This window comes from Pseudorca crassidens, chromosome 5 (assembly GCF_039906515.1).
Source record: "Pseudorca crassidens isolate mPseCra1 chromosome 5, mPseCra1.hap1, whole genome shotgun sequence".
Classification (NCBI taxonomy): domain Eukaryota; kingdom Metazoa; phylum Chordata; class Mammalia; order Artiodactyla; family Delphinidae; genus Pseudorca; species Pseudorca crassidens.
This window is the reverse complement of record NC_090300.1, coordinates 30,491,914-30,514,683: the sequence shown is the minus strand read 5'-3', so window position 1 is coordinate 30,514,683 and position 22,770 is coordinate 30,491,914. Positions and strand designations below refer to the sequence as shown.

The 22,770-nt window shown below is 43.0% G+C and overlaps 1 long non-coding RNA gene and 1 pseudogene across 4 annotated transcripts in view; one reads left to right on the top strand and one right to left on the bottom strand.

Annotated features, from left to right (window-relative positions):
- Window positions 1-22,770, bottom strand: part of LOC137224767 (uncharacterized) — a 78,677-nt gene that overhangs the window by 42,711 nt on the left and 13,196 nt on the right. For all 4 annotated transcript variants that reach the window (XR_010943499.1, XR_010943496.1, XR_010943497.1 and 1 more), the window contains exon 2: window positions 1,505-1,727. This is a non-coding gene — a long non-coding RNA (uncharacterized lncRNA). The remainder of the gene's footprint in view (window positions 1-1,504; window positions 1,728-22,770) is intronic.
- Window positions 964-1,385, top strand: LOC137224766 (CDGSH iron-sulfur domain-containing protein 1 pseudogene; annotated as a pseudogene).

The following is a 22,770-nucleotide window of genomic DNA, read 5'->3' as shown; positions in this document are numbered from 1 at the left end:
GGTTGGGGAGCGGGGAGGGGGAATTGGAGGAAGGCAGTCAAAAGGTACCAACTTCCAGTTATACGATAAATCAGTACTAGGGATGTCATGTACAACATGATAAATAGAATGAACACTGCTGGATGTTACAGATGAAAGTTGTTAAGAGAGGAAATCCGAAAAGTTCTCATCACGGGGAGGAATATTCTCTTCTCTTTCTTTAATTTTGTATCTGGATGAGATGACGGATGTTCACTAAACTTATTATGACAGTCCTTTCATGATGTACGTTAAGTCAAATCACTCTGCTGTGCACCTTAAAGAAACACTCTGGTAAATGGGTAGCTTAAGACAAGAATGGAAACAATGAGAGTGAGGCAGGAATGTAAGCAGAGAGACAGGTTAAATGGCGCTGGCAGTCGTCGTCCAGGCTGGAGATGGAGGCTAGCCAGGGTGGGGACAGGGGAAGAGTTTCCAGCCTGCTCTTCCTGACAGCCTGACCTACAGATCTGGGGCTTACCTAGCAAGCCTTTAAAATCACATAAGAAATTCCTTGCAATAAGTCTCTTGATACATTGTATATTCCTACTGGTTCTGGTTCTCTGGTTGAACCCTGGCTAATACAGGGGTCATCAACAAATATATAATACAGATGATATCTTACACCACAGGGCTGTGTGAGATCTCCCAGGGAAAGAAAAGAGAGGAGGGCTAAGGAGACACCAGCCCAGGGCACACCAACACTTAGAAGTCAGTTAAAAGAGGAAAAGAGAGAAAAAGAGACTGACAAGGAACAACCAAGAGGAGTAGGAGTAAACCCTTGTGAGTGGATTGTCACTAAAGCCAAAAATAAAAGTGTTTCAAGAAGGAGTGAGCAGCCTGGAATTGGTGCCCTGGGGACGCCTCTCGCACCGTGACTCAGGCTGGCTACTCGAGCTGTCTGTGCTGGGTGTCCTGTGTACACACTTTGGAAGTGACAGCGCCATGAATGCAACCTCCAGCTTAGAGCTGAATGGACTGCAGCCTGTTACCATTACTGTTGGGACAGCTGCAGCTGGTTATCTAGCTTACAAAAGATTTTATGTTAGAGATCACTGCAGCAAATCTATGGTAAACCTTCACAGCCAGAAAGAAAACTCCAAGATGGTGCATGCTTTTGACATGGAGGATTTGGGAGATAAAGTTGTGCACTGCTATTGTTAGAGGCCAAAAAGTTCCCATTCTGTGATGGATCACACACGAAACACAACAAAGAGGCTGGAGCCAACATGGGACCTCTGATCATTAAGAAAAAAGAAACTTCAATGGACAGTTTTGACGCTAAAAACCAACTTGTCATGATGTCACCTGATTGTTTAATTAGAATGACTACCATTTCTGTCTAATTCACCTCCCTTGGGTTCTAGATATGGTATACTGCAAATTGCAGCTTTATATTCGTGGAATTTGCCTTACTTGTTGAACCATTGTGATTCATATTTGTTTAAACAAAAAAAAAAAAAAAAGGAAAAAGGAAAAAACCTACCTCATGGCCTGTGAGTTAAAAAAAAAAGGAATGAGGGGCTTCCCTGGTGGCACAGTGGTTGAGAGTCCGCCTGCCAATGCAGGGGCCACGGGTTCGCGCCCCGGTCCAGGAAGATCCCACATGCCGTGGAGCAGCTGGGCCCGTGAGCCATGGCCGCTGAGCCTGCGCGTCCGGAGTCTGTGCTCTGCAACCGGAGAGGCCACAACAGTGAGAGGCCCGCGTCCTGCAAAAAAAAAAAAAAAAGAATGAGGAAATGGTCAACTGGGTTTAATGCTATTGAGAGGTCAGAAAAGTTTTTATTAGGTTTGGTCATATGGACATCACTGATAAATTTAGCAAGAGTGACCATTTCTGTAGAATAGCAAGACCAGTGCCACATACCAATGTGTCATCATCCCTAATCCTCACAATAGCCCTTAAAGCTAAGGTTTGTTAACCTTCCATATTACTCAACAGTGAGCGTGGTATTAAAGTCTGAAGCTCTGGAGCCCAAGAGCCTGGGTTCAAACCCTGTCTCCTCCACTTACTGACTGTAAATTATTTAACCAGTCTGTACCTCAGCTTCCTCATCTGTAAAATGAGATTAATGATAATATCTCCTTCATAGGGTTGTTTGAGAATGGTATGATTTAATATATGTGAAGCCATTTGAAGGCTTGTTAAATATTTACTATCTACTTTATCACCCTTCCCCTGTGCAGATAAAGAAACAGAGACTCTCAGAGCTTTCTGTAGATCCCAAGACTAATAGTGAAGGAGAAAGGATGTCAGCCCTGTTCTCCTGGACTCCACACCCTGAGTTAAGAATTTGAAGAATGGCTCCCACTCAGGCACCTCAGATCCAGGTTCCTTTCAGAACAAGAGGCCTCTTCTGGAGGTGAGCCAAGTGCTCAGCAGGACCCAGTAAACAAGCCATACCCTTCTGCTGATACCCTCACATGCCCAGAGACTGAGCTGGTCAGTTATGGATAACATACACACTCCTTAACCGGATGATGTGAGCATCCCATCTAGTAGACAAGAACTAATACATACCCACATCCAGTAACTGGGGTTACTTAGTCACATGTTTCCAAACAGGATTATCATCTAATCCCAACCTATTCACTCTTTTTCAGCCTGGAGATTACTTATCTACATCATTATTTATCAATGTTCAATTATTTCAAGGAGACCAGAAAATAAATTACAGCCATACAAATATAATTACTATCGCAGAACTCTTTAGGAAAACGACATGATGTTCTGTATCCAAAACCAAAATAATGTTAACACCCTTTGACATAACAAATTCCTTTCTGGGAATTTATCCTGAGGAAATAATCCAAGAGAAGGAAATAGTGGGCATGAAGATGCCGGATTATTCAGTGGTATATTACATAGTCAGGTCTTCATATCGCCATAGCAATATGAAAATTACTCATGCTTTAATGCAATTTAAAAAAAATACAAACTTATGTCTGCACTCTTATCATACAACAGGAACTGCACAAAAATCATATATGCAGAACTGAAGAAAATAATAAAGAAAATGATTTTGGTCCATCTTCTCTCAACATCAGGTTTATGACCTTGGGCAATAACTTTAGCTCTCTAAGACTCAGTTTCCTCATCTGTAAAATGGATATAATAGTAATATATATCTTTTAAGCATTTACTATGTGCCAAGCACTGTGTGTGCTAAGTGCTTTACAGGCCTTACCCCTCAGTGACCCTGTGAAATCGGAATGACTCTCATCATTTCCCAAATATAGAAACTGAAGCCCAGGGACTTCCCTGCTGGCACAGTGGTTAAGAATCTGCCTGCCAATGCAGGGTACACGGGTTCACACCCGGGTCCGGGAAGATCCCCCATGCCGCGGATCAACAAAGCCCGTGCACCACAACTACTGAGCCTGCGCTCTAGAGCCCGTGAACCACAACTACTGAAGCCCGTGCACCTAGAGCCCATGCTCTGCACCAAGAGAAGCCACCACAATGAGAAGCCCGTGCACCGCAATGAAGAGCAGCCCCCCTTGCCACAACTAGAGAAAAGCCCGCACGCAGCAACGAAGACCCAACGCAGCCAAAAAAAAAAAAAAAAAAAGAAACTGAAGCCCAGAGATGTGAAGTGACATAGGAAGAGGAGATTTGTGATCTGAACCCAGATTCCTTCCCAGCTGATCACTGAGCCAGAGCCCAGGATCACTAGACTATTGTTGAAGGTAATGGTAAAAAATTAAAGTTAGTATGTGAAAAGCGTTTAGCGTCTAGTATCTGCTACATAGATCTATTTGCCTGGTGGATCACTGGGTAAAGAGAAACACCAGCAGTGGCGGGAGAGGACACCAGATGGGGCCCAGCTGTGGAGGCAGCCCAGAAGGTTGGGATCCAGAGAATAAATGCTGATAGTTAATTTATATGAATTTGTACCTGGCACTGTGCTGATTGTTAACTCACTTAATCCTTGTAACAACCCTATGAAGTAGGCAGTATTATTACTCCCATTTCTTAAGTAGGAAAACCAAGACACAAGAGATTAAGAAACTTGCCTGAGGTCACATAGCGAGTAAGTGGAGGAACCAGAGATCAAAGCCCAGGCAATGGCGGCTCTCGAGTCCACCTGCTGTGCCACCTTGCCACAGCTGACTCTGTAAAGTTGTACCAGTTGTCTGTGGTCATCTCACATCTAGGGATTACTGGTGAATATATTCCCCATTTCATTCACTTACTATTGCTATAGTGTGTATACGGTTTCTTTGAAAAATAAAAATGTCTACAAGTGGGCCAAGGACTTGATAGACATTCTCCAAAGAAAACTTACAAATGGCCAGCAAGCACATGAAAAGATGTTCAACGTCAGTAATCGTTAGGGAAATGCGAATCAAAACCACAATGAGCTACTACTTCATATCCATAAGAATGGCTATTATGAAAATAAAATAATAACAAAATAACAAGTGTTGGCAAGGATGTAGAAAAGTTGGAATCCTGTGCCTTGCTGATGGGAATGTATAATGGTACAGAGGCTGGGAAAAAATGATTTGGCAGGTCCTCAAAAAACTAAACATCGAGTTACAATATGCTCTAGCAATTCCATTTCTGGGTATATACTCAAAAGAATTGAAAGCAGAGACTCGAGTAAATATCTGTACATGTTCATAGTGGCATTATTCAGAATAGCCAAAGGGTGGAAGCAACCTGTTATGGGGTTAATTCTGCCCCCCAAACTCATTTATGGAAGTCCTAACCCCCAGGACCTCAGAATGTGATTATATTTGGAGACAGGGCCTTTAAAAAGGTAATTAAAGTTAAACGAGGTCATTAGTGTGGGCCTTAATCCAACATGACTGGTGTCCTTATACAAAAAAGGAAATTAAACATACACACACAGGGGAAAGACCATGTGAAGATACAAAAAGAAGACAGCCATCTACAAGCCAAGGAGAGAGAGGCCTCAGAAGAAATCAGTCCTGTTGAGACCTTGATCTTGGACTTCTAGCCTCCAGAACTGTGAGAAAATAAATTTCTCTTGTTTAAACCATCCAGTCTGTGGTACTTAGTTATGGCAGCCTTAGGAAGCTGATATACAACCAAGTATCCATCAACAGATGAATGGATAATCAAAATGGGTTATGTACATATAACGCAGTATTACTGAGCCTTAAAAAGGAAGGATATTCTGACATAGGCTACAACATAGATGACCTTGAAGACATTATGCTAAAACAGTCCCAAAATATTGTATGATCCCACTAATATGAAGTACTTAGAGGAGTCAAACTCATAGAGACAGGAAGTGAAATGGTGGTGCTAGAGGCTGGGTGAAGGGGGAAATGGGGAGGTTCAGTTTAATATGATGGAAAAGTTGCGGAGATGGATGGTGGTAATGGCTGTACAATATCAATGTACTTAATGTCACTAAACCGTACACTGTAAAAAAATGTCATGATATAGGAGTTCCTTGGTGGCCCAATGGTTAGGATTTGGTGCTTTCACTGCCGAGGCCCAGGTTCAATCCCTAGTCAGGGAATTTAGATCCCAGGCAAGCCACTTGGTGAGGCCAAAATTAAAAAAAAAAAAAAAATGATAGATTTTCTGTTGTGTATTTTGCCACAAGTTTTAAATTTTTAAATGAAAAAAATAAGAATTTCTAATAACAAAATTAAATGAAGACTATATTAGTACAATTAGAAAAACAAAAACCACTCCACATATTTTAAACAAAAAGGTGTTAATACTGTACCAGGAATTGGTTACAAGATACTGAAAGGAGCAAAAGAGGGAAAATCACCAAAGGATTAGCAACTGCAGGGCCACTACATGCTAACCCTGGAGCTGAAGACGTAAAGGAGAAAATGGTGTTGTCACCCAGAGCCCTGTTGTCACCCACAGCGTACTTCTGAGGCTGTCATACCCAGGAGCCTGCGCTTGTTGCTCACAGCTCCTGTCCCCACTGTGCCCAGAGGCCCTACCAGAAACTGGGGGGTCTTTCTCTCACCTTCCAGTCTCTGGCCAATGTCTCCTATTGGAAGATCCTACCAGAAGCAAGCTGAAAGAGATTCTGGGGAATGTAGTTTGCAGGCTTCCAGCCTAGGGGAGTTTAGAGGGGGAAACTGATTGATGACAGACTAACCAACTCACAAGTTTTTAAACAAAGTGATCGGAAAGAAGGGAGCAGCAATGGGAAAGAAAATGAGGTTTTGAAACTCACAGGATTCCTGTGGACAGTTGTTACCTGCTATCACCCCTGTCTCCCCGTTTTGTGGAACTACCCCTTACTAACCCATGGGATTACGTGGGGCTGTCAGTCAGGGAGGATGTTCCCTCGTACTCCACAGGGGTGGGCAAGGGACCCAAACAAGTCAGTCTCTCCCTCCTATCCCCTTGGGCAGTGATTAGTTCAGGGATAGGTACATCATCCAAGCAGGCATATTCACAGCTATTTTAGGGAACTGCTAGGCAAAAACAGGATCTCTCACTTTAAGAGATCATGAGCTACAAGGACCCTATAAGCCTGAAGGTGCTGAACCCATCTTCCTACTAATGAGAGAGGGCCTGCTTGGGAATATAACGTCAGCTTTTTTTTTTTTTTTTTTTTTTTAGCCACTGTGTCAACTACTTGTTTGTGTTGGGAGTGGCATAAATTCAAAACCCAAAGACAGCTTCTTCTGCCTCTTTGAAATAGTCAAAGCTTTCTCATGTGAAATGCTGTTGATTCAGGTCTCCTCGCTTTAAGCTTATGCAGTGGAATATTTATGTATTTTATTTTATTGATTGATTTTTTTTTTTTAATCCTAAATGCAAGTTCAGCCAGTTCAGTGATTTTCTTGTCTAACACTCTTGGTTACACGCGGGAGCTGCCCTCATGGGGCAGGGCCCTGCACTGTGGCCCTATAATTATATGCTTTGGGAACTTCTGTAAATAATTGCCTTGGATGGCGTCCAAGCAGCTTTCTACTGAGTTCTGGTGTGTACATAAAGGTGTCTCTGTGACCTGCCAACTGTGTTTGTTTGCTTGGTGATTACAGAGGTCACCAAAGCCAAGAAAAACCTAGAAACCATAGTCTCTACCTCAGTTACTAGGTGACAATCAGAACACCTTGTGTACAACCAAATGCTTTTGGAGTTTCCTGTGCCTATAGTTACTAATATGATATTTATGTAACTGGAATTCTTTCTATCGCAGGTGACAAAAACCCAAATTAAACTAGGCACATAGGAAATTTGTTGGATTCCAACAAATTCCAGATGCAGGAATCTCTTTCATCTCTAGAAGATCTTGTCTTCCTTTTTCTGGATATCACCATGTTGTAATTCTATTCAAGCATCTCAGGCAAACACCAGCAGAGTTCTTGGTCAGAGCATACCTGGAGAGTGGTGTGCCATTTGGGAAGTCATTCTCCAATCAGGGAATGAACAAATGCAAGGGGACACAGGTGCTGACATACCAAGGATGGGGCCATCTGCCCCAGCAGAAAGAAGAATTTTATCATTGATGTTGTTGAGAATCACTTGCACTCATGATAATAAAAAGCTGACTATTAATCAGTTTTTATTACTGTTTTTAAATGATCTACAGACAGTGCTCCCCTTAATTCTGTACCCAGGCCAAAGGCTCCCACCAGCCCACTAGATGTAGGCATCCCTCCTGTCACTCAGCACACCTGCCCAAAGAGCTTATCAGCTCCCACAGCTTCACCTGCCACCTCCTGACTGGTGGCTTCCAGATCTCTCTCTCCACTAGTGGTGTCAAGAGCTGCCTGCAGAGCATTTCCACAACATCCCACTCTGTCTGATACTGAACTCCACCTTGCTTCTCCCCCTGTGCATCTGATCTCAGAAAATGCATCTCTATGACGAGTGCTTAAGAGTGCGATCAGGAATGCATGAGATGCGTTCCTGATTGGGCAGGTGAGTCAGCAATGGCCTCCCTCACACTGCCCCTTCTTGGGGGGCCTCTCGGCGACAAGGCTCTGTGTGGACATCTGAAAGGGCTGACCTAATGTGGCCTGACATTGACACAAGTTGTTTATTCACAAATCTCCTTCACAAACATCAAGACACACAGAGCCTCTGCTTTCCCCAGCAACTTCCCAGATAGGAAAGGGAGCAAAGCTCAAATCACGTTCTACTTCTTACCCTTTGTTCCCACGGGGACTCTTGCTTGTGTGGCGCCCAGGCCTGGAGGACTCATCAAGGAGGCCTGAAGAGGTTCTCGGAGGGGCCTCCAGTGTTGGCTGGGACCCACTGGGGGCAGCGGGGGTAGGGGAGCCCCACAGAATTCAATCACTTCTGATATTTATCTCCAAACCTGACCCCTAGATACCAGAATTTCAGTGGGATTATTTGGACTCATTTCTACAACACCCCAAACTTTACCCACCTCCCCCAACAAGGCTAGTCCATGCATAACATTCATTAAAATATTTGCCAAATGCCCAATAGTTTCTTATATTTACACACTCGTCTATTCTTCCCATCCACCCTGGGAGCCTGGAAGAGTTATTTCCTCACTTCAGAGAAGAGAGACTTAAAGGAAATGAACATGACTTGGTCGAGATCCCACAGCTGGTGACTGGAGGAGCCAGGACCCAAACCCGGACCTGTGCTCCGAGGTCTCAAGGGATGCTCACTGGCAGAGAAGGCTGTCAGCACCCTGGGTAGGGCTACTCCACTCACAAATGCCTCTCCCACCGGCCTGTCCCGGTAATCAAATTAGCACCCGCACAGAGTAATCCCCTTTGAGCAACAGAGCTGAGGTGTTACACATTGGCTGGTGTGAATTCATTTACCCGGTTGCCTTCTGAGATCACGGCACCAAGGACGTGGGCATCTTGCCAGGAAGAAAAGGAAGGTGCAGACAGGCCCCAAGTGCTCTATGGAAAGGGGAGACTTGCAAGGTGGGCCCTCCTGGGAGACTGAGCTCCTTAGGGCACGGGGGTTCCTAGAGGAGAAGCAGGACCCACAAAGGGACAATGTGTGTGCCTTCTGGCTGAGTCTGGATTCTCTCCTCTCCAAACAGGGTCAGAGATCAGATGCAAACATGACCCCTCTGTTTACCAACCTGCTATCCCAAGCAAACATGAGAAAGGACAAAAGGGATTATATACGAGGTCATCACCGACACTGCTATTCTTCCCTAAAGTCACTGACCTGATTCGGTCGTGATCTTAAATAGACATCAGCACTCACCGTGTTTCCAGCCATCCATCCATTCATTCATTCATTCACTCGTTCAAACACCCTGAGCACTCCGTGCTGGCTTCTAGGGGAGCCAGTGAGACACGGCCATACTCTCCGGGCCATCACTGACTTCCCAGCCTCCTCCTAAAACCCCAAACTCCCTAGTCAACTTGACCTAGAGCTTCTTAACCAAGGATCCATTGACTCTTAGAAGCAATCAATGGAACCCTCACAAAGTTTTTTATTTATGACTATGAATTTTTCTGGGGAACAGTCCCTTCCCTGGCTTCAGCAGGTACCCACAGAATGACCTGCTGCTTAGGTCATTACCAGAGCAGTACTGCAATATTATTCTTCTGCAGAAACTTCCAACAATGTACAGTGTGCTGGAGATCCTTCCCATTTGCAACAGCAGGTTCTATAAAAGGAATGTGTGCACTAATGAACAAACCCTGTAATTCGACTTTCTCTGTATAATAAGTTCCTTCTTTAAATGAGGACTAATTTGATTCACATTTGGTAACAGGAAGCTAGAGCTGTCAACACAGACATTTATACATGTCACGGAGGCCCTAAAATAGCATTTGAAGCCAGCCACTAGATTCCATAAAGCTGATACCTTAATGGAACCATTCTTCCCTTATTGCAAAACAGTCTCCACGTTGATGAATATGTTGCTAACTGTGGCAAAGAAACGTAGGTTTGGGTTTTTTTTTTTACATAGTAGCACTTCTGTGTTGCAGGGAGAACTGTTAACATGATATTTTCAGATTAATATTAGATTGGTTTATTTTAAGAAGAGTTTTAAAGGGTGAGAGTCTGTTTTCCTCTGCAGAAGTCAGATTAATTCACTGTTTTAAAGAAATGAATCCAATCTGGTTTGATAGCTTCCCTGCTGGTTGCTAGCTGTACTGAGGGTTTTAGCAATTAATTTGGAAACCCAACAAAATCATAGCAGGTGAAATAAAATACAACACTTTACATGCAGAGATTCCTGATAATATCTGTACTTAGCTACTTTGCTCCTTCCTCCTTCCCTTTTCTTCCCCACTTGAAAGTCTTCTGAGCTCAAAGCAGGGAATTCACTTTGTAGCCACCTTCCCAAGAACACCCAGTATCTTGAACAAATGTCAAGCAATTAGGAAAAGACAGAATCTAACTGTGAAGACAGGACTGACACAAAATAAATAGAAAGTAATGTAAGATGATAGGTAATTAAGCATTAAATTATGAAGTGCTGACTCAGATGCTATTTGAGTTTAGAACACGGAGATGGCAATGTTGACTTGATTATTGTGGTAGATTTGAAGTAGCTGTAAAAATTGAGTTGGATCTTGAGAGAAGATGGTAGTGATAAAACTAAAACCAGTATCATTAATAGAGAAAATAAAGTAAATAAATAAAATACCAATTTGTACAAGCTACTGCCAGCAAATGCTATGCATGAATTATCTCATTTGATCTTCAGAGCAACCCATTTCACAGATGAGAAAACAGGCCCAGAGAGGTTAAGGACTTTGGCCAATGATAGAATCAGGTTTGTCTCCAACCTAAGCCCCTGTTCTTTCCACCACACCACATATACCACCTCTCCAAGCTGTAGGCCACAGCATCCGTCCTCTTCTCTTGAAGAACGTTACCTTTTAATATTTTGGAATTGTAAAACCAAAGTAACATGATTCAAGAAAAGCTACCCCCTGGCTGTACCTAGACGCTCAAAAGGTAGACATGGTTTGTTAGTTGAGTCAGAGAAGATTTGGTTATTCATCTGGCTCAGAGTGTGTCCTACTGATAAATCCCCCAAGGAGTGGAGTGAGAAGCAGCGACTTCCACAAACTAGAAACAAAAGATGGGAGGCCAAAAGGAAAGCCCTCACCCCTCAAGCAGGAAGAGGCAAGGAAATGTCTAACTTTCTAAGAGATTCCAAGTAAAGATGAGGGGCCCCAATGAAGCCAAATGGATGGCTGGGAAACTAAGTTTACATGTTACTATGCCTAAGATCACAGGTGATGCAATCCAGTTTAGCCATAGGATATGTGGTACCCAGCCTCCAAGATGGCCCCATTGATCCCATCTCCTGGATTCACACTCCTGTGTAATCCCCTCCCATATTGTACCAAGGCTGTTTTGTGTGATCAGAAGAGTGTGATAAAAGTGATGGGATGGGGCTTCCCTGGTGGTGCAGTGGTTAAGAATCTGCCTGCCAATGCAGAGGACACAGGTTCGAGCCCTGGCCTGGGAAGATCCCACATGTCACGGAGAAACTGAACCCGTGCGCCACAACTACTGAGCCTGCACTCTAGAGCCCACGAGACACAACTACTGAAGCCTGCGAGCCACAACTACTGAAGCCTATGAGCCACAACTACTGAAGCCTGCAAGCCACAACACTGAAGCCCAAAACCCACAACTACTGAAGCCCGCATGCCACAACTACTGAAGCCTGTGCGCCTAGAGCCTGGGCTCTGCAACAAGAGAAGCCACCGAAACGAGAAGCCCACGCAACACAACAAAGAGTAACCCCCACTCGCCGCAACTAGAGAAAGCCCGTGTGCAGCAATGAAGACCCATCGCAGCCAAAAATAAATTTTAAAAAAATGTCCTAAAGAATAAGAGACTTCCATTTCAACGGCAAATACAAATGGGGAGATATATTCATTTACAAAAAAAAAAGTGATGGGATGTGACTTCTGAGATTAGATTACAAAAGACTGTGGCTTCCTTCTCTACCACTCTCTCACTGAAGTCCACTACCGTGTTATACCTTGTTATAAGCATCCCTATGGAGAGACCACATGGTGAGAAACCAAAGCTTGACAACAGCCTTGTGAGTGAGCTTGGAAGCAGATTCTCCAACCTGAGTCAGACCACCCAGCTAAGCTGCTACCAATTCCTGACCGCAGAAACTGTATGCGATAATAAACATTTGCTGTTTTAAGTTGCTAAATTTTATATTACATCTTAGATAGCTAATCCAGGGTAAGATGGGCCTTACAAAAGGAAGAGAAGCTCCTGACAAATATAGCCCAACAGAGGAAAATGAGCTCCTTCCTCTGAAACCGAGCAGGACCCTGTGGGGCTCCTGGGCACGGAAGACTTTCTGGGTTCCCCATTCCTTGTTTGTAGGGAACAGACTCCAGCCTCCAGGACCTTCCCTGAGTCCCAAAGGGCAGATTCAAACAGTTGCTAATCAGGGAAGGGAGGGAATGCAGAGACAGGGAAGAATAGCCAAGAAATAATAGTGCAGCCTTGGAGCAGGGTCCTGGTTCTGCCTCACGGGATACACGGAACAGTATATTTAAGCTCTTTATAGAATTAAAACTCCCAAGTGGAAGATGTCAGCATTCTTCATTCCAGAGAAGACCACTTTTGGTCAGATTAAAGTAACCAGAGAAGCTCATCAAAAGATTCCCCGGGGCTTCCCTGGTGGCGCAGTGGTTGAGAGTCCACCTGCCAATGCAGGGGACACGGGTTCGTGCCCCGGTCCGGGAAGATCCCACATGCCGCGGAGTGGCTGGGCCCGTGAGCCATGGCCGCTGAGCCTGCGCGTCCGGAGCCTGTGCCCCGCAACGGGAGAGGCCACAGCAGTGAGAGGCCCGCATACCACAAAAAAAAAAAAAAAGATTCCCCGAGGGCAATTCCCTGGTGGTTCAGTGGTTAGGACTCACTGCCAAGGGCCTGGGTTCAGTCCCTGGTTGGGGAACTGGGATCCCTGCAAGCCATGTGGCATGGTCAAAAAAGAAAAAAAAGAAAAGAAAAAAGATTACCTGAGACCAGATTAAAGGAGTGCAGACCGTGCACACACCCTAATCTTATCAGCAACCCCACCCTTGAACTACTGGTATAGAACTCCTCACCAAATCCTGCTGGGTGTGGACACACAGTTTTCAAGGGCAGGAGCCTGCTGTGTCCCCCCTTTGCCTGGCGAAACAATAAAGCTATTCTTTTCTGCTTCACCCAAAACTCTGTCTCCAAGATTCGATTCAGCTCCGGTGCACAGAGGCTGAGTTTTCAGCATCACCTCCATGTTCCAAAGCTCACTCTCCTGTTTCATGCTTCTACAGAAGCATGAAATAGCAGAATAGCAGAAAGGCTATTCTTTCTGCCTGGGGCATCTTCCTGACATGTCTCCCTGTCTGCCTTTCAGATCTGGGCTCAAGCATCACCTCCTGCAGGAATCTCCTCTGATCTCCCTAGCTGGGTGACTCTCTCTGCCTTCTAGGTTCCCACTGTTCCTCCCCACCCCGTGCTTCCCTTTATCACAGCCATGATTTGTTACAGCCTGTTTACTTGTCTGACCACCTCCACTAAACTGTGAGGTTTAGCAACTTGAGGGCAGGGCTGATTCCGGCATCCAGCTAAGTACTTGGCACACAGCAGGTAACCAGGAAGGTTTAGAAGGATTTCTGGGAGCTCAGATCCACAGAAAGCTCCTGAAGAAGAAAAACAAGCAACTTCAAAGCAAATGGGGGGTGGCTTGAAGAGCAAGGAGGGGATCTAAGGGACACACAAGAAAGGGACTTCCTCTTCAAGAAGCCAGGGACCAGGGCTGGGATCAAGGCAACCCGGCAGCATGCCTTAGAGTGGAAATACCATTCAGAGTGGGCTGAGGGGGGGTGACCTGGGGCCCAAGGCCTGAGACTAGGAAGCCAGCTCTGGGCAGGACACAGCATCTAACCAGGTCTGGACTTTATGCCAACCAGTTGACCTTGGCCTAGAAGCCAGGTTGTCTTTATTTAGGATTCAGACAGAGCTGCCACAGGGAAAAGAAGCCTGGGCCAAGTGTGAGATCAGCAGGGTCAGCCAGTCTAATCCGGAACTAGACTTTGGTTAATCAGAAACCAAGTTCCTAGACAATGCTCAGACGCAAGGCAGTGAAGGAGGGGAGCAGTGCCCAGGAGAAGTTTTCCATTTGTTTCCTTTTTAAGATTTCATTTGGGAAAACAGTTCAAGCTCATAAGAAAGGGCTATTTCCTACATCCTGATCAAGACACAGGGGTAGGGAATGAGGCTATCCTGGGAATAAAAATCTTCCTAGATCCCGGTGCCACCTTATCCAACCTTGATGTGCACAGATACACTAAACTCAAGCACGAGAGGTCATTATCACCAGCAGCAGCAATGGCAACATCAGCAGCCCTAGTAGTCTGAGACCAAAGTTGGATGGTGAGTTTATGGTTGTATCTCTCAGTTTCAGGTGGGCATGGGATAAGCCCTGTTAATCATTTCCCACGGGGAACTCTACTCAATACTCTGTAATGGCCTATATGGGAAAAGAATCCAAAAAAAGAGTGGATATGTGTATAACTGATTCCTTTTGCTGTACACCTGAAACTAACACAACACTGTATATCAACTCTATTCCAATAAAAATAAAAATACATATATATATATATATAAATCATTTCCTCTAGCAAGCCAAGTCCTCCACGATTAACCCAGCACAACTCCAATCACCACCCACAGTCCTCAAAACATACATGCCCTTATATCCCTCACCCAGGCTCAGTTTTGAGACAACACAGGTTTATATTTACACAGTTTCAGTTCAAGTTCTTTAAGAACAAGAGAAACCAAGTTGTAAATATTTCCCCCAATTTGTCACTTGTTTTCTTTTGTACATGGTATTTTTTTGCTCTACAGAAAATTTTCATCTCTATAATCAAATTTGTCTGTCTTTTCTTCTATGCCATCTAGGTTTTATGCCCTATTTAGACAAAATTATATACTTTCTGAAGCCTCTCATATTTTCTTTTCTTCTTAAAAATTTTTTTAATTGAAGTAGAGCTGACTTACAACACTGTGCTAATTTCTGCTGTACAGCAAAGTGACTCAGTTATACACATATATACATTCTTTTTTAATATTCTTTTCCATTATGGTTTATCCCAGGAGATTGGATACCGTTCCCTGTGCTATACAGCAGGACATTGTTGTTTATCCATTCTAAATGTAATCGTTTGCATCTACCAACCCCAAACTCCCAGTGCATTCCTCTCCTTCCTCCTTCCCCCTTTTCATCTGTTCTCTATGTCTGTGAGTCTGTTCATTTGTGCCATATTTTAGATTCCACATATAACTGAAATCATATGGTATTTGTCTTTCACTTTCTGGAAGTCTCTCATATTTTCTTCTAACATTTTTATGGTTTCATTTTCAAATCACTTTTATTGAGGTATAATTTACGCACAATAAATGCACCCATTTCAAGTATGCAATTCAATGAGTTCTGACAAATATATACAGCCAAGTAATCAGCAGTACAGTTAAGAGCATTTCCATCACCTCACTGATTGAGTTCCAGCCAGTGAATTCCCTCCATGTATCTCCATCCCCTTTACAGTCAATCCCCACCTCCAGCCCCACCCCAGGCAATCAGGTGTCTGCTTTCTCTCCCTCTAGATTAGTCTTGCCTGTTCTAGAATGTCACATTGGAATTGTATCTGGCTTCCTTCACTAACATCTGTGAGATTTACCCATGTTATTGTGCATATTTTCTTTCTTTTGTATTGTTGAGTAGTGTTTCATTATATGGATAAACCATAATTCGTTTATGCTTTCATCTGCTGCATCTTTTCCAGTTCGGGGTTATTATGAATAATACTGCTTGGCTCTGCTTTTTTGTTTTGTTTCTGATGGTTTAATTTTTTTTAATACCCTTTATTTTGTAGAGCGGTTTTAGGTTCACAGCAAAATTGAGTGGAAAGTAGAGAATTTCCATACACTCCCTGACTCTACACACGTACAACCTGCCCACTGTCAACATCCCCAACCAGAGTGACACATCTGTTATCACTGATGAACATACACTGACACATCTTTGTCACTCACAGTCCGTAGTTTACCTTAGGTTTTACCATAGGTTGTACATTCTATGGGTTTTGGCAAATGTGTAATTTTGACAAATGACCTGTATCCACCATTATAGTATCATAGAGAATAGTTCCACTGCCCTAAAAATCCTCTGTGCTTTGCCTATTCATCTCTCCCTCCTTCAGCCCCTGGCAACCCCTCATCTTTTTACTGTCACCATAGTTTTGCCTCTTCCAGAATGTCATGTAGTTGGAATCATACAGTACGTACTCTTTTTAGATTGGCTTTTTTCCCTTAGGAATTTGCATTTAAGGTTCTTCCTCCATGTCTTTTCATGGCTTGATGGCTCATTTCTTTTTAGTGCTGAATAATATTCCATTGTATGGATGTACCGCAGTCTATTTATCCATTCACCTACAAAGAACTTCTTGGTTGCTTCCAAATGTTGGCAATTATGAATAAAGCTGCTATAAACATCTGTGTGCCGATTTTTCTGTGGCGACATAACTTCTCAGCTCTTATGGGTAAATACCAAGGAACACAATTGCTGGATTGTAGGGAAAGAATATGTTTAGTTTTGTAAGAAACTGCCAAACTGTCTTCCAAAGTGGAAGCCAAAGTGGCTGTGAAACCGTCCACCTCAGATTGGGACTCGAACCCACGTGTCAGTACTCAAACCTGTCCAAAACCATGACTGGGACTTGAACCCATGTGGCCAGGAGTCAAACATGGACAGAACCCAGTCTTCCAAATGAGATCACACACCAGGTTTCAGGACTTAATGAAGCTCAGGTTCTTTTTTTTTTTTTTTTAATAAATTTATTTATTTTATTTATTTATTTTCGGCTGCTTTTGGTCTTCATCGCTGCACGCGGGCTTTCTCTAGTTGCGGTGAGCAGGGACTACTCTTTGTTGCGGCGCGTGCCTCTCATTGCAGTGGCTTCTCTTGTTGTAGAGCATGGGCTCTAGGTGCACAGGCTTCAGTAGTTGTGGCACGCGGGCTCAGTAGTTGTGGCTCGCAGGCTCAGTAGTTGTGGCGCACAGGCTTAGCTGCTCCTCGGCATGTGGGATCTTCCCGGACCAGGGATCGAACACATGTCCCCTGCCTTCACAGGCAGATTCTTAACCACTGAGCCATCAGGAAAGTCCCAAAGCTCAGGTTCTTGATGTCTGATCACAGAAAGAATTCAGTGAGAGACAAAGTGATAGGTAGGAAGTGGATTTATTTAGAGAGAAACACACTCCACAGACAGAGCACAGGTCATCTCAAAAGGTGAGAGAGGCCTTGGAAGAAACACACTCCACAGAGTGCGGGCCATCTCAGAAGGTGAGGAAGGCACCATACAGTGAGCATATGCTCTGAGGCTCAAGGCCTAGTGGAAGTCGACTTGTCTGCCATCTTGGACCCATTTGGTTCTAATCAGTTTATGCCATGTTCTTGGGCTAGTCATTCTTTCAAAGGTTGCGCCCTGCCCCCTTCCCTCCTATTTCAGCTGTACCGTTTTGCATTTTCATCAGGAATGAATGACAGTTCCTGTTGATCCACATCCTCATCAACATTTGGAATTGCCAGTGTTTTGGATTTTGACCATTCTAATAGCTGTGTAGTGGTATCTCATTGTTTAATTTGCATTTCCCTGATGACATATGTTGTTGAACATGCTTATTTGCTATCTGTATATCTCCTTCGGTGAAGTGTCTGTTCAGATCTCTTGCCCATGTTTTAATTGGATTGTTCATTTTCTTATTTTTGAGTTTTAAGAGTTCTTTGTATATTTTGGATAACAGTCCTTTATATGTGTTTTGCAAATATTTTCTCCCAAACTGTGGTTTGTCTTCTCACTCTCTTGACTTGGCTTACTTTTTTGTATTTAAATATATCTGGAATTTAATTTTATCTAAGGAGTGAGATTGGAGGCCCAAGTTTTGTTTGTTTGTTGCAAATGGGATAATCTAGTAATCCCAACATGTTTTATCGAATAATTCATTTTTCCCCACTAATCTGCAATGCCACTTTTATACCAAATTCTCATATGTATTTGGATCTAAAAAACAGAATGGTTTTTAAAGTCTGTGTCTAATGGCTACTTAAAACAAGTAGCCTATATATTACCTAAAACTTCTTCAAATGTGACAAAGTACCTAAGTCATTTTCATGCATGTGTTCACCATTTCCTGTTCTTTATTGGAAACCGTGGTTGTATAAACTACATTGGGCTGGAATTTGCCCAAGGACAAATCAGGGGCTCCCTGAGAACAGAGACCATGAGCCTGGGAGCTCCCTGACCTGTCTGCTTTCTCAGACTGGTCACTACCTAAGGGCAGCAATCCAGTTACCTCCTTTATCAGCAGGTCAAACACAGTAACATGGTTCCTCCTACTTGGGGGAAAAGACCCTTTTGCTACTATTATGATGAGGATGCCCCAGGGAAGAGGCTGTACCATCTCTGAAAATCACTGGATACCCACCCCACATACTGGCCACTCCCTTCTTCTTGTTGACTGTTTATTAGACCTGTTCCTAGCCCTGGGGGCCCCCGAAGAGAAGGTGGCAGTGTGTGCTGTGGGCTGAGTAAAAATAAAGACAACCTCTGTTGGGTGTCCATTGCTGACATTCCTCCCAGCAAGCAGAAAACCACTTGGGGGGTGGAGGGTGGCCTAAGCTCAGGTCCACGTCCCCCCTCTCAGTGGTCCATGCTGGAAGAGGAGGTCTTCAGCTTGACCTTGCAATGTCCCATACCCCACCTCCTCCTGGACTGCTGCTCTCCCAGCATTGCCAACTGCCGCCCTTCCCACCCTGGGCTTCTTCTCCCTCCCTTTCTTTCCCTTTGAATATTTTGTTTTCCTTTTCAGAAGAGAGGATCATGAGATAGAGCTCAGCTCGAAAAACATAACTCGGAGGGTGGGGATGAGGGGAGGACTCAGTACCTCCCTTTTTTTTTTTTTTTTTTTTGTGCGGGATAGTTCCCTGACCAGGGACTGAACCTGCGCCCCCTGCAGTGGAAACACAGTCTTTTTTTTTTTTTTTAACATCTTTATTAGAGTATAATTGCTTTACAATGGTGTGTTAGTTTCTGCTTTATAACAAAGTGAATCAGTTATACATATACATATGTTCCCATATCTCTTCCCTCTTGCATCTCCCTCCCTCCCACACTCCCTATCCCACCCCTCTAGGTGGTCACAAAGCACCGAGCTGATCTCCCTGTGCTATGCGGCTGCTTCCCACTAGCTACCTATTTTATGTTTGATAGTGTGTATATGTCCATGCCACTCTCTCACTTTGTTACAGCTTACCCTTCCCCCTCCCCATATCCTGAAGTCCATGCTCTAGTAGGTCTGTGTCTTTACTCCTGTCTTACCCCTAGGTTCTTCATGACATTCTTTTTTCTTAGATTCCATATATATGTGTTAGCATATGGTATTTGTTTTTTTCTTTCTGACTTACTTCACTCTGTATGACAGACTCTAGGTCCATCCACCTCACTACAAATAACTCAATTTCGTTTCTTTTTATGGCTGAGTAATATTCCATTGTATATATGTACCACATCTTCTTTATCCATTCATCCAATGATGGACACTTAGGTTGTTTCCATCTCCTGGCTATTGTAAATAGAGCTGCAATGAACATTTTGGTACATGACTCTTTTTGAATTATGGTTTTCTCAGGGTATATGCCCAGTAGTGGGATTGCTGGGTCATATGGTAATTCTATTTGTAGTTTTTTAAGGAACCTCCATACTGTCCTCCATAGTAGCTGTACCAATTCACATTCCCACCAACAGTGCAAGAGTGTTTCCTTTTCTCCACACCCTCTCCAGCATTTATTGTTTCTAGATTTTTTGATGATGGCCACTTTGACTGGTGTGAGATGATATCTCATTGTAGTTTTGATTTGCATTTCTCTAATGATTAATGATGTTGAGCATTCTTTCATCTGTTTGTTGGCAATCTGTACATCTTCTTTGGAGAAATGTCTATGTAGGTCTTCTGCCCATTTTTGGATTGGGTTGTTTGTTTTTTTGTTATTGAGCTGCATGAGCTGCTTGTAAATTTTGGAGATTAATCCTTTGTCAGTTGCTTCATTTGCAAATATTTTCTCCAATTCTGAGGGTTGTGTTTTGATCTTGTTTATGGTTTCCTTTGCTGTGCAAAACCTTTGAAGTTTCATTAGGTCCCATTTATTTTTGTTTTTATTTCCATTTCTCTAGGAGGTGGGTCAAAAAGGATCTTGCTGTGATTTATGTCATAGAGTGTTCTGCCTATGTTTTCCTCTAAGAGTTTGATAGTTTCTGGCCTAACATTTAGGTCTTTAATCCATTTTGAGCTTATTTTTGTGTATGGTGTTAGGGAGTGTTCTAATCTCATACTTTTACATGTACCTGTCCAGTTTTCCCAGCACCACTTATTGAAGAGGCTGTCCTTTCTCCACTGTACATTCCTGCCTCCTTTACCAAAGACAAGGTGACCATATATGTGTGGGTTTATCTCTGGGCTTTCTATCCTGTTCCACTGATCTATATTTCTGTTTTTGTGCCAGTACCATACTGTCTTGATTACTGCAGCTTTGTAGTATAGTCTGAAGCCAGGGAGCCTGATTCCTCCAGCTCTGTTTTTCGTTTTCAAAATTGCTTTGGCTATTCGGGGTCTTTTGTGTTTCCATACAAATTGTTAAATTTTTTGTTCTAGTTCTGTGAAAAATGCCAGTGGTAGTTTGATAGGGATTGCATTGAATCTGTAGATTGCTTTGGGTAGTAGAGTCATTTTCACAATGTTGATTCTTCCAATCCAAGAACATGGTATATCTCTCCATCTATTTTTATCTTTAATTTCTTTCATCAGTGTCTTATAATTTTCTGCATACAGGTCTTTTGTCTCCTTAGGTAGGTTTATTCCTAGATATTTTATTCTTTTTGTTGCAATGGTGAATGGGAGTGTTTTCTTGATTTCACTTGCAGATTTTTCATCATTAGTGTATAGGAATGCCAGAGATTTCTGTGCATTCATTTTGTATCCTGCTACTTTACCAAATTAATTGATTAGTTCTAGTAGTTTTCTGGTAACATCTTTAGGATTCTCTATGTATAGTATCATGTCATCTGCAAACAGTGACAGCTTTACTTCTTCTTTTCCGACTTGGATTCCTTTTATTACCTTTTCTTCTCTGATTGCTGTGGCTAAAACTTCCAAAACTATGTTGAATAAGAGTGGTGAAAGTGGGCAACTTTGTCTTGTTCCTAATCTTAGTGGAAATGGTTTCAGTTTTTCACCTTTGAGAATGATGTGGCTGTGGGTTTGTCATATATGGCCTTTATTATATTGAGGAAAGTTCCCTCTATGTCTACTTTCTGGAGGGTTTTTATCATAAATGGGTGTTGAATTTTGTCGAAAGCTTTTTCTGCATCTGTTGAGATGACCATATGGTTTTTCTCCTTCAATTTGTTAATACGGTGTATAACATTGATTGATTTGTGTATACTGAAGAATCCTTGTATTCCTGGGATAAACCCCACTTGATCATGGTGTATGATCCTTTTAATGTGCTGTTTGATTCTGTTTGCTAGTATTTGTTGAAGATTTTTGCATCTATGTTCATCAGTGATATTGGCCTGTAGTTTTCTTTCTTTGTGACATCTTTGTCTGGTTTTGGTATCAGGGTGATGGAAGCATAGTCTTAAATACTGGACTGCCATGGACATCCCAGGTTCAGTACTTTGAAGATTGCCCTAAGTCAAAGTTACTCACTGCTTCCCAAACCTGGTGTTAGCAGGAGCTCATGATTAATATTTCACAGAAAACAAATGAATAAAATATGCTGCTAAATGTTCCTTTTTAGCAGCTCTATCTCATTAAAGGCCTGTGCGGCAGGTCTGTGAGCCTCCCTCTGCTGGCAGATCTGAGACGGGCTCAGCGGCTCAGAGAAGGTAAAGGAGCCAGCAGCCCTCCTCCGAGCCCCACAGTGAGCAGTGAGCAAAGCATCTTGGGAGGGCCCAGAGCAGGGGGAAAACCAGGGTACTGGGAGTTCGAGGGTGCATTTCCAGCTCTGATGCTCACCCATGGTTTCACTAGAGCTTGTGTTTCCTCATCTCTACAATGATGGTAGTAATTCCCTCAAGGCGTTGTCATGAAGATGAGATGAAACTACACGTAAAGCAAGTATCTATCACATAGTCAAGGCTCAATGAATGGCACCAATCAAATTATCCAAGACTCATTGGAATAACTTTGCTCTATTCTTGGAAAGTGTTCTTAAATTAGCACCTCTACTCACCATGATGATGAATCTTGGTTGAAAACTACATTTTAATGAAAGGTATCATGGACTTTCTTCATCCTCCCCATTCCCCTACTCTCCCCCACACCGCAGCCTACTCACTACTCCTGAGAGTGCGCACTCAGTCCAAGCCACCAACTGCAACAGCCCCCTAAGGCATCTCCTGTTTCCTTTCTTGCCCTCCTTCCACCCAGCCTCCACACATTACCAGAGTGATCTTTTGAAATTGAAAACTGGGTCGCTTAACAGATACACACTACTATATACAAAATAGATAAACAACAAGGACCAACTGTATAGCACATGGAACTATATTCACTGTCTTATAATAACCTATAATGGAAAAGAATCTAAAAAAGAATACATAAATAAATATATATATGTAACTGAATCACTCTGCTGTACACCTGAAATGAACACAACATTGTACATTAACTATACTTCAATTAAAAAATGGTTAAGAGAAAAAAGAGATAAAAAAATACAATTGATGTTTTAAAATAATCTATAT